Source organism: Vigna angularis, chromosome 4 (genome assembly GCF_016808095.1).
Source record: "Vigna angularis cultivar LongXiaoDou No.4 chromosome 4, ASM1680809v1, whole genome shotgun sequence".
NCBI lineage: Eukaryota > Viridiplantae > Streptophyta > Magnoliopsida > Fabales > Fabaceae > Vigna > Vigna angularis.
This window is the reverse complement of record NC_068973.1, coordinates 32,137,501-32,150,437: the sequence shown is the minus strand read 5'-3', so window position 1 is coordinate 32,150,437 and position 12,937 is coordinate 32,137,501. Positions and strand designations below refer to the sequence as shown.

Sequence of the window (12,937 nt, the reverse complement as noted above, 5' to 3'; positions counted from 1 at the left end):
GCGTTCGTCCTAAGAAGTGTTCGGCCTTATACCGAACGTTCGTCCATACCTTTGAATTCGGAACGTACGTAAATAGCGTTCGTTCCAAATTATTAGTAAATGAATATTCGCTTTCGGTCATTGACTGGCAGTCGATCCTTTTAAACAAAATGTTCTCAGTATAATTAAATAATCGTTTTTTTTTTGTATCTTTATCCATTTGAATTTGGTCTAGAGTCTTTGAACCTAAATTATTCTGAACTTTGATGTTGTATCTCTAAGAGTCGGTTCATTCAACTGATTCTAGTAGCAGTCACGTCCGTCATGTAAGTACGTATTGATTTCTTCGGTTTGACAACGAGTCTTCTAAATCTATTCTTTAGCGTTCGTCTTCGTTCTTCAGATGTATGAACGTTCGTTATTTTATACTTTTAAAACCAAAGATAGAGATGATGATAAATCATAAGATGTTGAAGTGCGAACACTATATTGAATGGTTATACGATTATGGAATATGAACGAGCGTTCCGGGGAGGAACGACTCTTATATATATATATATTGAATATTAAATTTGGTAAAGTATGATTGTGGATAAGTTAAGACTCGCTGTCCATCCTGATGTTCTGTGAGTACTATCTTCATGTAGAGGAAGTATGTCATGTGTGGGAACGGCAGGAGGTCCTTAGTCCATAAGTTAACATGGGCGACGTAAGAACGGACTGACCTCGAGTGGCAGCTGTTTGGTGTATCCCAGTCACTACATCACTCGGGTGCAAGGACGCTTGTAACTACACAGATTCATACAGTCCGGACGGTCGGTCTAGAATATTTATATATATATATATATATATATATATATATATTTCGGTGGATGTTATGTGTTGAGTATGTGCTTGTGTGAATTGAAATGTTGGTGTATATGTTGATGTATAAATTAAATTACTTAAGCTTACCCTTTCGTTTTCCTTGTGTTGTCTTTTTGTCTATGTACGTTCGTCCTGTCATTGCAATGATCATCCGTGTGGATGTAAGCAGACGAAGGTGCGTCACTTGAAGAGATGCTAGAAGAAGAAAATTTGGAAGACGCAAATCCGGTGGAAGTGGAAGTTAAAGCCGAGCCTTAGAGCGCTTGCGTGTTTTCTTTTATTAGTCTTGTAGTTTTATTATGGACGTTCGGTCAAGGTTTTGTAAGACCGTTCGTCTCTGAACTCCTTTCTATGTTGCGTTCGTTTATTTCTGTAATTTAAGCCGTTCGGCTTTTGCCTCTCGTTTAGAAATGTGAAGACTGCACTGTTTTACTGATTAAATGTAATTAATTCTGATTATGGTAACTACTATATTTTGGGATGTTACATTAGTGGTATTAGAGCAATTTTGTTCTCTTAAAGGACACTGTAGGTTATGAGTGCACTGTGTTTTTGCTGTGTGCTTAATATGTGTTTAAATGAGTTATTTTTCTCAACTCCTTGAACATGACTAACGTTCGTTTTCTCTGTGTCCAGAGAACAAATGGCACCTAGACTCCCTCCTCCACCTCAACCTAATGAGCCCGATACGTCCAACAACACTAGGTTGTTGGAGACTGTAATTGATAGATTGCAGCAGCAAAACACCACTTTAATGGAGCAGAATGCCACACTGATGCAGCAGAATCAAAACGCTATGCAGAGTTTGGAAGCCTCTCGTGCAAACTCTGAAACGACCCAGAGACAATTGATGGAAATTCTAGCAGCAACCAGGCACACTCCGGGGGCGTCCTCTTCCAACGCTGCCCCACCTGCTGCTGAATGGAGCTTGGAGAGTTTCCTCCAACACCATCTGGCTAAGTTCAGTGGGAAAGGCCTCCCTGACGAAGCGGATCAGTGGTTAAGGGACATGGAGAAGATCTTCAACGCCAAGAGGTGTCCAGATGAGAATCGGTTGGCGTTCACTGAATATTTGTTAACTGGGGAAGCAAGCCACTGGTGGGCGAGCACACGGGCTATTCTGGCAGACGCCCAACGTCCGATCACTTGGGAAGTGTTCCGTGGCAAGTTTTACGAGGAGTACTTCCCTGACAGCGTCCGTTTTGCGAAGGAAGTGGAGTTTCTATAGCTGGTTCAAGGTGGGATGTCGGTTTCTGAGTATACCAATAAGTTCAAACACCTTGTTCGGTTCAATAAGATGGCCTACGTTGAGGAGTGGCAGTACAGGAAGTTTGAGAATGGAATGCGAAGTGAAATACGATTGAAATCCTAACCTCCACTGCAAACGCCTTTTTCGTGTTTCCCTCTCCTCGAACCCTAGCCGCTACCACGTGCTCCATTACAAGGTTGAGGGGACTGGAGACCGCTCCACCAGTCATGCCTCCTCGTTGGCTCTCCCCTTGGAACCCTAACTCATTCTTAGACTCACGTGGAGACGACTGGAATGGTAGCGTCGAAGTCTCGTGCTTACTGACTAAAGCTTTCTCACTCACACTCTCTCACGGTCACTGGTAGAGAAGAAGAATGTCCCACACTAACTGTTCTTCTCGCTCACGCTCACTCAAAGAGAAGAAGTTCGTCCATTCTTCTCGTGTTCACTCACCTTGTTGGACATCATGCTCACTTGGGAGAGTTATTCGTTCAATCGGTAAGTTTCTTCGTTCAAACCTTCTTCTTTGCTCGTCCCCTAAATCCTTAAGTCCATAAATCCCTCTCTTCTCTGTTGAGATTGATGCAGAATGGTCCGTTGTGGGGTTTGCGCAAAGATTCACCGAATATATTCGTTTGTTCTTGAATATGTAGTTGATTTTGATGAATAAAGCTTCTGAAATGTGAAAGACGGTGATGGACTTATTCCTAGGCCAAACCATGGAAGTGAGAGTGCAAAAGAAGAAGAGAGAGACCGGAGAGTGGGTCGCCGTTGATGCCAAGACCAAACCCCTCTTGGAGCTCCAGACGAGGTTAAATCACTTAGTTTTCTTCTTCATTACAATGTCCTATACTCTTATTTTCTGCTGTGAAACCTCAGACATTTGTCAACCATTATGCTAAGGAAATTGAAATTCCTACTTTGTATTTTGTATCATCAAATCTTATACTACATTTCATTGCTTTTTCTGTTTTGTTTTTCGTTGAAAGGGTAGGTAGTATGTTTTGGAAGTTAATTTTACCTCTAGTTGACGAATGTCTTCTTTATCTTTAAATGTGGAATGATAGGTGAAGTTTGCCTTAGACATTGTGGTCCTGTATTGTAGCTTTACAACAGTTTGCTTCCCTACTTATCCTATATTAGGTTCCTCCCTCTACATAGTTCATTGGTCTATCATGATCCCATTTCAATTTAATTGGCCATGGAGCTTTCTCATTCTAGTGTCTTCTAATTCTTAGTTCTGGTGCAAGTGTCTGGTTTGAAGTCCATCACATCTAAACACCTGGCATTGGTAAGTCAAGTAATTAGTTTCGTACATGTTATTATTCCTGGTTCAAACTTACTCACCTAAATGAAGTTTTTAATGCGTTTTCTCTGGGATGTATTGAGTTCTCTTAGGAGAAACCAACTAATGAGCAAAAGAAGTTTAGCCATGTTACTCCATTAATTTTAGCATTAGCGGATGAAGTGTCAACCCGTGGTTATCTTTCTTTAGAAGTCATTGAGCAGGTGAAACTTTTGTTGATTTGAACTTAGAATACAGATGTTCACTTCAATACTTAAGTATTTGTGGTTTGATCATATATATATTTGCAGGTTGAAGGTGAGGTCCAGCGATTAAATGTTGTCAAAGCCAGTAAGATGAAACATTTGATGTTTAAGAGGCAGAATGAGCTTAAAGAATTTTACAGAGGAGTTCACATGGTTTGAAGGAATTACAGAGTTTCCTTGATAACTTGGGTAATTGAGTTCCTTCAATTTTCTTCTTTTTGAGGATTAAGATTCATTTGTAAGTGTAGGTGTAGTATGCTTGAGAGAAAACTTTGACTATAACATATGCCATCTAGTCGACATTTAATTTAGTTCTTGGATGTTTACAATCACTGCCACTGTCTCTAAATCATTCTTGTTACATTTCTGCATAATCAGTACGCATGGTTATGTGATGCATTTCAACAATCTTGTTCTTTTTAATAGGAGTATTACATGGTTCAGATAAACTTTTATGTAAAACAGATCATTTTTTAATTTCATCTTCCTTATCATGTTTAAGTTTTTTGTATACATTACATTATTAGTTCTAAGACATCCTCCATGCTTAGTCTCTTTTTGATGCAGATTCATCACGAGGCGCGTCACCCTAAGATCCCCTCTGAGGAGGACAAGGTCGTCAACCTTCACGCCATAATCGCCAGCGAATCGTCGAAGCCGCGTCCAAGCATTCGCGGAAGCCACAAGAAATGCTTAGATTTTGGAAACGAGATACTCTTTGCATTTTTAACTTAGTCGTATTTTTGGGAAGACTTAAGCTCTAACCATGTCATCTTCAAATGACCACTAACCAGGTAGTAAATGTTGTATTTTCTCTTTGTTAATATTTCTTGTTCCACTTTTCAATATTTTTATTTGGTATATTATTGCTTCATAGTTCCTGGAAGGGATGACTTTACCGTTGATGATGGCAAGTTTACATGAATCTCAACCACTGTCTTGGCTTTTGAATAATGATAATCATCAATTATTGTTACCAAATGACTTTTGAATAATTTTATTGATACAAGAATTGGATAAGATAACATTTGCTGCCGTGTTATAGTTTGAGAGCATTGGTTATGGTTATTGCTTGTGTTTATGTTATGATTTATTGTGAGTGATTTTGAACTGACTTTGTGAGTTAATTTGGGAGAAGAATGTTTTGGATGTGGGGACTAGAAGTGGCATTCTTGCTATATGGTCAGCTCAAGCAGGCGTGAGGAAGGTGTATGCAGTGGAAGCGACGAAGATGTCAGAACATGCTCGTGCACTAGTCAAAGCGAATAATCTCCAGAATGTAGTTGAGGTCATCGAGGGATCAATGGAGGATGTTACCTTGCTTTAGAAAGGTTATAATTAATGAGATATGTTTAGTTTGTTTGATATAACTTTTTTTTTCTGGTTCTTGTGTACATTAATGATTTCAAAAATGACATTTACTCTGTTTCCTGTTTTTAAGGATTTGTGGTGGAAGAAAACATGCTCGTGACCCTGGCTCAAACTGACAGGAGTGATGTATGTATTGTCGCAACTATTTTTCTGCCGCAACTATTTTTCTATCTCAAAGCAGAGAAAAAAGTATTTTGATGCATTGATGTTGTGTTCTCATTTGCTCCCTACCACCTTAGCTATTCATCCATTTTGTGTTTTGGTTGTGTCAATTAAAATCGATATTGTGTAGTTCATTTTTCATTCTACTGGAGTATTTTTGGTCACCTGATATTTGAAGCAAAACTATTGTCCCAAAAAAGATGTAATCCTTAAATTTCAACAATTGTTTCCACGTTTCAAGCCAAGCTACGAAGAAGGCACAAAGTTTTGTTTTGTGTAACATATTCTATAGTTTTCAATGGAATTGGTTAGCTTCAAAATTCTTATTTCATAGTCATTACTCATTAGTCAACAAATATAGTGCCAAACTTGTCTCATGAATTAAATACAAAACTACTCAGTGCTTGTCTATTTACATTAGATTCATTGTCTTGGCATGTAGTGCGCACTATGCTCATTTCATCACATTACCAATGGTGATAATTTACATGTATAAATAATTTGGTTGTTGCCTGATGGTGATAATTTACATGTATAAAAAGACTATCCCTAGATGGCATGTATACTCTATAAAAGGGAAAGCCATTGGTTTGTTCATGGCATTTTTATTGACTCTGGGATTAGTGTGGAACCTGTGGAAAATAGCTACTACTTTTTTTTTCATATATATATATATATATATATATATATATATATATATATATATATATATATATATATATATATATATATATATATATAACTAGATTTAAACACTTTTGGTATACACTACGAGACTTTAAAATTACATTTCTTATACATGGAAGATAAATAACAAAAATGTACTTTATTAAAGTGGAACTTTTATGTTTGATATAAAAAATATAGACTTGGGCTGAAAGAAAAATTAAGATAGAGTTAGACACTCATAAAAACATTAAAAGTTAGCTAAGCTTATTTTACTGTAAGACAATATTGTAAATTACGAAACTAAGATGAAAGACAATATTCTAAATGTTGAGATGTCTGAATAATTTTTCACTCTCTAGCATTATTAGTAAGAAGAAATAATTGTTTGATAACTTATTACTCTTTATATTGATAATCAGTGGAATATATAGCTTTGTTTTTTTTTTTCACTTACATTGTCTAGAACATGAGTTTTTGTTCAATGTTAGGTGCTTGCATTAAAGTATTTGCATTCCCTGCATGGGTTGAAATAGACACGTGTAAAGCTTGATCTTGATGCAAAGATGGTATTGATTGAGGAGAAATAGGTCCAGGGACTAAATAGGAAGTTGAAGTACGGGCTTGCTTTGTACATGCGGTGGAGAAAATGCAAGAGCTAATAAGTAAAAGTCAGGAAGACAGGTTAGTCTTTTCTTACCAGAATATCTTCCCCTCATGGCCATTTTCCAATGCATGTAGAGTTGGATTTCTTTTAAGGTTATTTACCAGACCCATAAAAAATTTACCAAAACATATTTGATGGAATAATAGCATTAGTCTTGATTATAAATTATGGATTTATCTTTAATTTTGGATGGTTCGTTGTGCTTAAACATTTATTGGTTTGTGATATATAGATTTTAAGTTATTTATCTTGTATTTATAATGACCATCCCACTATTTACTATCGTGGTGTTTTTGGATCAGTTGCTTTGCTAATATTTGAGACTTATTACTATAACACAAAATAGATTCAAATAAATTCTTTTGTTTGTGTGCAAGTGCACGTACTAAAACAAACCATAAATCTAAACTATTGGTTCCTGGCAACGCGTGTTACATGAAATCTTTTGAGATTGATCATGTATTGTTTATATGTAAGTTTTGAAAGACTTTTAATTTAATGCATGAATTTAAACATGCAGGTTATTAAGGAAACAATTGATTCCAATATTACAATAGAATACAAGTCAAACACAGTTGATGATTTACATATGAGGAAGCCAGATATTAGCAAAGCGAAGGAACTGCTGATTTGGGAACACAAAATCCCACTTAATGATGAAATTGGATTCTGAATAAAGATGAAGGTAAAGGGATGAAAATTTCCTTTAGGAAGGAGATTTATTCTAATCTTCCATTTCAGGCTATGAAGGAAGTTAATTAGCTTTTAGAAATGTTACCTTTAGAAGTTTAATTGTATATTGATTTACAATATGAAAATCAAAGTTAATTAGCTTTTAAAAATGTTACCTTTAGCAGTTTAATTGTATATTGATTTACAATGTGAAAATCAACTAAGATACACGTGATTGTTAATTTATTTAGATGTTCATACTTAACTTCATCCATGTTTGTACACAGTTTGATATTATTCAAACTAAAAAAATATTCAATTGTGTATGTCTATTATGTTGTATTTTTAAGTAATTCATGATTGATTTATGTATTGCATTAGTTGTAAAAGCAATTTGATGGTTGTATTTATCTCTAGTCAGATATATAAAACTCCTAAAAGCAATTTGGTGGTTGTATTTATCTTTACTCAGATATATAAAACTCCTAAAAGCAATTTGGTGGTTGTATTTATCTTTACTCAGATATATAAAACTCCTAAAAGCAATTTGGTGGTGTAATCTAGGATTACCTAATTTTTTTTTAAAAAAACTATAGTTATATATGGATATTACATACGGATTTATCCGTACATAATTATATATGGATATTATATATGAATTTATCCGTATATAATTTATATACGGATAAATCCGTATATAATTTAGCTACGATAGTTTTATATACGGATTTTTATCCGTATGTAAGTCGTATATAACTAAGTGTTATATACGAATTTTGAACTTTATATACGGATTTTGGTTGTATGTAATTCAATTTTATTTTGTAGTGAACTATTAACGGCTTCGAGAAAGCATGATATTAACCCATGAAGGCCTGTCCGATAGAGCAGGTAAGAGTCACAAGACATTGGAATGGACATAGCGAGCTAAACCCAACATCTTAAAGGAGGCAAGATCCAGCCCAACTTAGACATATGCAGGCTTTTTCTTCCTCCACTACCAGAAATTCTAACCCCACATTTCTAATTTTTTAAATGATTATTTTGTCATTTGTAAAAGTGACTTCTGGATTATTTGTTTTGGAAACCTTTTAGAAGAGGTTATCCAAAATATTTGGAACATAATTTTAAGAATAAGATTTTCAGAAGGGAATTTCCAAAATAATCTTTTTTGAACAGATGAAATGTATTATGGAATAAGCTTTCCTTAACAAGAAACTTAAGAAGAAGATTTTCGGAACATATGTGCTATCTTTCTGAACAACTTTTTTAGAATAATATTTCCAAAACAAGTTTTCTGAAACATATGAAATGCGTTCTGAAATGAGTTTGGGAACGAGCTTTTCTTCCTCAACATGTTTTTTTTTTCTTCTTCTTCCTCTTTAGAGGTGATGGGGCATAAATAGTAGAAACAATGACGGAGTGATGGTATGGTGCAGTGAAGAAGAATATTTTAGTCTTTTTATATAAGTATGAGGTTTAGTTAGTAATAATAGAAGTAGAGAAAGAAAGAGTCCATACCGCATAACTAGCTGTTGCAGGCCCATTGAATTATGTTAGTGCAATGTGTATCCACAATACATGGTCAAGAGTATTAAATATATTTTATTACTTTTTCTAGATCTTAAAAAATCAAGCATTAAAAGATACATATATTTTAAGACGATAAATGTTTTTAATTAAAAACCTTTATTTTAAAATTTCCATCTATACAGGTCACACATAAAAGAAAACAATAATATCAAATCTTCATTGAATGGTCTAAGTTTTGAGATAAATATTTTTTGTATGACTATATCCTTCACGAAAGTGCAATAAGTATCATGAATGATAAAAATCTCACTTTAAATTCACGCTCAGTTATAATTTTGAAATATATTAAGAGTATTTAAAATCACCTGGAAGGATGAATGCCCTTTTGATCTCTCATTCAAATCGTGTATATATTGATTTTATTTTGAAAAAAATACGAGTTTTGTCTAAGATTAATGAGTGCTTTTGAAGAAATTATTATTGTTTAAATCAATTTTAATAATAAATTGTCTCCATTCAAGATTCTTCATACTTGATCCAACATGATTTTTGACTTTGCAGTCGTGAATCCGTCAACTTGTCAACCACATCCTGTACTAAATATGATTCATGTTTGTGTTGAACTAAATATGGTTGATACATCCCTAACCAAATATCTTTCATATACGAATCCTCAATCGGATTGCTTGTCATTCTAAGTAATCCACCTCTAAAATGTGGCCCATACATGCTTATTTGAATTTCAACATATTTTACGATAAATAATCAAATTTGTAACCACTTCTACATGCCAGTAGAAGAATAATTATTGTTTTAAGTTTAACTTAAAGAAATATCAGTGCCAGATGAATGAAATTCAGTTAATAGTGTTAAGATATGTCAAATATTCTATTAAAGGATATTAGAAAATCAAATATTGTGTTAGTTATAATTTAGATATTATTATAATTTGTGCAGATTTGTGCACCTATCATTCCTTTAATAGATGAAGGATTATAGGATCCTTGAATGTATATATATGGTACTCTAATCTTCGAAATAATACATCATAATTATTCTTTAGACCTTTTAATATGGTATCAGAGTCATGGTTAGAGCATATCCTAGCGAGTTCTAAGTAGGCATTCTATTCCACGCGCTATCGGGCCGTTATCGGATCACCCAATTTCTACTATCACGCACGAGATGTCTATACCTCGGCGGGGGTGTGTTGGAAGTCCCACATCGACTAGAGATAAGGCCAAATTATAATATATAAGTGAGGTGCAAACCTCATCCTACAAGCTGGTTTTGTGGGGTTGAGTTAGGCTTAAAACCCACTTTCTAATCAGTGTTTTGTTTGAATATTTCTGATGGATTTTTTCGATAAAAATCAATCGGAGAAACATGATTTTGGGACTTCCGCTGCTACCCATATGCATGAATCGCTCACCCCTGAACGACTTGACGACACCAACTATGTTGAGTGGTCGTTGAACGCACAAAACAAGATTAGAGGCAGAAAACGTTAGGGTTACATATCTGGAACAAAGGTTGCACCAGAAAACAAGAAATCTGATGAATATGAAGCATGGGAAGATGAAAACTGCCTAGTCAAGTCTTGGCTTATGGACTCCATGACAAAAGAAATCATATCCCTCTTTATTCACTTACCTACAGCAAAGGACATTTGGGACACTGTGCAACAAACATACTCAGTCAACCAAGATGCATCCCAATCATATCAATTATATCGTGAGGTAATCTCTACTCAGCAAAATGGAGGACATGTTATTACATATTTTGGAAAATTGCAAAGATTATGGCTAGAGTATGATACTATCACGAGGAATGTCCTAAAGATGTTGAAAAATATAACAACATGATTAATTCTCAACGAGTTTATGTTTTTTTGGCTGGCCTGGATACACATTTGGATGTTGTTCGTGGTTGTATCCTTGCTACCACTCCCCTTCCAAATGTTCAATCCGTTTATGCAACTGTTTGTGCCAAGGCAAATCGTCAAGCGACTATGCTTGATAGTGAGTCTACTATGGGGACTTCCTTTGTTGTTAAAAAGTTTCCTAAAGAAAGGAATTCGCAATTGTACCCACTGCAATGGGGATAATCATGTCATGGAGACATGTTTTAAACTCCATGGTTATCCAGATTGGCATCCAAAAGGTAAAACTACTCCCCATACCAAGGTAGAAGCTACTTCCAAGAACCATATTTCTACTACTGCCGGATTTGTGACTAAGTCAGGTATATCTAACTCTGCTATTAATGTTTCTGTTATTACTAGAGATAGTGATTGGATAATTGATTCAGGTGATCATATGACCTGTGATCCTCATAAATTTACTAATTTTTCTCCTAATTGTTCTAAAACTGTTATTATTAATGCCAATGGGGTCTCATCTCCTATTGAAGGTGTATTGAAGGTGTAGGTACTATATCTCTCTCACCCTTCTTATCAATTTCTGATGTTTTATTTGTCCCTACATTGAACTGTAATCTTCTCTCTGTCAGCAAATTAATCAAATCACATTCTTGTATTGCCTCATTTTACCCAACCCATTGTCTTTTTCAGAACATTCATTCCAAGGAGAAGATTTGCACTGGGAGAGAGACGGAGGGACTCTATTATCTTGAAAATGTCTCACAACAAACTCATAAAGGAGCGTTGGCTTGTCTTGCAAATGAACACACACACGATAAAAACAAAAAGGAGATCTGGTTATGGCATAGACGATTGGGGCATCCCTCTTTTGGTTATCTAAAAAAAAATATTTCCATCATTATTTCATAAATGCAATATTTCTGATTTTCTTTGTGAAACTTGTGTAATGGAAAAAAGCCATCGTACTGTGTTTCCTTTAAGCAATAAAAAGACTGATTTTCCTTTTTCATTAATCCATACAGATGTTTGGGGCCCTGCCCCACAATCTACACATAATGGAAAAAAATGGTTTATCAGTTTTGTTGATGATTGTACTCGGGTAACCTGGGTGTATTTGCTTAAACATAAAAGTGATGTGTGTGATGTGGTTCTTTCCTTCTATCATCTGATTGTTACACAATTTAACACATCTATTAAGGTCATTCGATCAAACAATGGAGGGGAATATTTTAAGACTGAATTAATAGAGTTCATGAACTCTAAAGGCATCTTGCATCAAACTACATGTCCTTATTCACCACAACAAAATGGAGTGGGTGAGAGGAAAAATAGACATATATTAGAGGTGACAAGATCACTTTTGATAGATGGTAATGTGCCATCTCATTTATGGCATGAGGTTGTGAGCTATGCCGTTTATTTAATTAATCAAACCCCTTCTAGTGTGCTTAACTTTCAAAGGCCTTTTGATGTGTTGTCTGATCATTGTATCCTTTCTGATGAGGTTGGTCCAGCATGGGTGAAGGGTTGAATGCAGCGGAAGCAGGTAAAGAGTCTGGACAACGTGGTGCAGAGTGAAATCAATGGTTGAAATTGATGGAGAAAGAGCTGTATGGAGGATGAAGTCTAGCTCAAACGACCTTCAGGAAGCTAGTTGGAGGTGGGAAAGCTCATTAGGAGGTGGCTTTTGGACAGTGTTTTGGGCTGGAAAATGCATCACCATTATAAAACTCATATATCATTCAAAAGTCCTTTTACAATGTGAAGAGGTGATGATTTATAACATTCCTAAGCTATGCACGGTGCCTATGATGAGCAGTTGATGATTGTCCTTCAACCACGGATCAAAGGCCACGTCCTTCAACCACGGATCAAAGGCCATGTAGGCAGCACATGGGTCACATTGAAGACTCCTCTAAAAGGCCAATTGTTTGCTTGTGTGCGCTGCTGGCAGAAGCAGCTCTTTCGGCGCTGACCGATGAAGGGATTGGGCTGAATGTGGCCTAATCCGGAAGTCAGTTTCAACCTTGCTCCAAATGATGCATTTCTTCAAAGTTGCTTGTTGGAAAATGTTCTCTAGGTCCTCTTGAAGCCTTCTAAGCATTCCTCTAGTCATGGGTCCTTGAGTGTACGACTTGATGGGTGCCAACTCTTTTTGTTTATGCTTGATTTTATTGGTGATGGGTTCATGGTTGTCTATTGGGCTTGAGCCCAAGTCATCACTTCCTCCCATAGTTAATTTACCACCTCATCTTGACTCTTTAGAGGTACCTTCTGATCCTATCTCTGATAATACTAATTTAGATGAAATTGATCATGAAATTGATTCTTGTCTGCG

At 35.6% G+C, this 12,937-nt stretch overlaps 1 long non-coding RNA gene across 10 annotated transcripts; it reads left to right on the top strand.

Moving 5' to 3' along the window:
• Nucleotides 1-1,710: 1,710 nt before the first annotated feature.
• LOC108331014 (uncharacterized) lies at nt 1,711-7,430 on the top strand. Of its 10 annotated transcripts, XR_008248236.1 has the most exons (11): nt 1,721-2,593; nt 2,684-2,906; nt 3,163-3,238; nt 3,334-3,386; nt 3,494-3,604; nt 3,692-3,835; nt 4,198-4,440; nt 4,785-4,977; nt 5,088-5,143; nt 6,337-6,529; nt 7,033-7,430. It is a non-coding gene; the product is annotated as an uncharacterized LOC108331014 (long non-coding RNA). The 10 variants fall into 10 exon arrangements; XR_008248234.1 differs by having other exon boundaries at nt 1,717-2,593; nt 3,334-3,604; XR_008248231.1 differs by having other exon boundaries at nt 1,717-2,593; nt 3,163-3,386.
• The last annotated feature ends 5,507 nt before the right edge of the window (nt 7,431-12,937 follow it).